General features: G+C 58.2%; 1 non-coding gene across 1 annotated transcript; it reads left to right on the top strand.

Annotated features, from left to right (window-relative positions):
• Nucleotides 1-538: 538 nt before the first annotated feature.
• Nucleotides 539-677, top strand: LOC124704961. Its single transcript, XR_007003816.1, has one exon. It is a non-coding gene; the product is annotated as a small nucleolar RNA Z247 (small nucleolar RNA).
• The last annotated feature ends 685 nt before the right edge of the window (nucleotides 678-1,362 follow it).

Below are 1,362 nucleotides of genomic sequence, written 5' to 3'. Positions count from 1 at the left end.
ATCAGAGCCAAACCCTTCCACCGCCACGATCATGTCGAACGGCGCTTCTTCTTCCTCGCCTCCGTCTGGACTCGGCCTGCAGTATGGCTCGGTAACGGAGAAGCTGGGGAGGGACAACTACCCTCTCTGGAAGGCGCAGGTCATGCCGCCACTACGGGCGCACCAGCTCGTCGGTTTTCTCGACGGCACAGCGGAGGTGCCGCCCAAAACCATCACGGTGGAGATGGAAAACAAGCAGGGGGAGAAGGTTCCCCGAGTCGTCCCCAACACGGCCTACACTGCGTGGGTCTCGCAGGATCAGCAGGTCCTGGGGTTCCTCCTCTCCTCCCTCTCACGGGAGGTGCTCACGCAGGTCACAGCGCTCACCACCGCCGCGGGCGTCTGGGCTGCGCTGTCGACGATGCACTCGTCGCAGTCCCGGGCGCAGATCATGCGGCTGCGGATGCAGCTCGCCACCATCGCCAAGCGTGACCTCAGGGTTGCGGACTACTTTGCCAAGATGCGGAGCCTGGGAGACGCCATGACTGCGGCAGGCTCCAAGATGGAGGACGACGAGCTCGCGTCGTACATCCTCGCCGGCCTCGACTCCGAGTGGAACGCGCTCGTCACCGCCATGACCACCAAGACTGAGACGGTATCCCTCTCTGAATTATATGCTCACCTCCTCAATTTCGAGAACAGGCTCGACATTCAGAACGGTGGTTCTATGGGCAACGTCGCTGCCATCAACCACAACAACGGCGGCGGCGGTCCTCCTGGTGGCAACGGAGGCATGTCCACCGTAAATCTGGCGTCCCGTGGAGGACGTAATGGAGGCAACCGCGGAGGCCGGGGCGGTGGCTTTGGCCGTGGCCGTGGTGACGGAGGCCGTGGCGGAGGTGCTAGCGGTGGCAACTACAACAGCAATGCCAACCGCAGCCAGCAACCCTTCAACGCCAACGGCAATCCACGTCCACAATGTCAGCTATGTGGCAAATATGGTCACGTGGCAGCGAAGTGCTGGAAACGCTTCAACAAGGAGTACATGGGAGAAGAGAAGGTTGCTTCTGCCGTCACCCACTCCTACAATGTCGACCCATCATGGTACATCGACACTGGCGCCACCGACCATATCACGAGTGAGCTAGACAAGCTCACCTTCCGCGAGCGCAACAATGGGCATGAGCAGGTCCACACTGCCAGTGGATCAGGTATGGATATTCACCATGTTGGTCAATCTACAATTCATACCCCTTGTGATAAACTTGTTCTCAAAGACATATTGCATGTTCCTAACGCCACCAAAAGCCTCCTTTCTGCTTCTAAGCTAGCGTTTGATAACAATGCCTTTCTAGAAATTAATTCATCCGTTTGATTTTCTTG

Source organism: Lolium rigidum, chromosome 3 (assembly GCF_022539505.1).
Source record: "Lolium rigidum isolate FL_2022 chromosome 3, APGP_CSIRO_Lrig_0.1, whole genome shotgun sequence".
Lineage (NCBI taxonomy): Eukaryota > Viridiplantae > Streptophyta > Magnoliopsida > Poales > Poaceae > Lolium > Lolium rigidum.
This window is presented reverse-complemented; position numbering and strand designations above follow the sequence as displayed.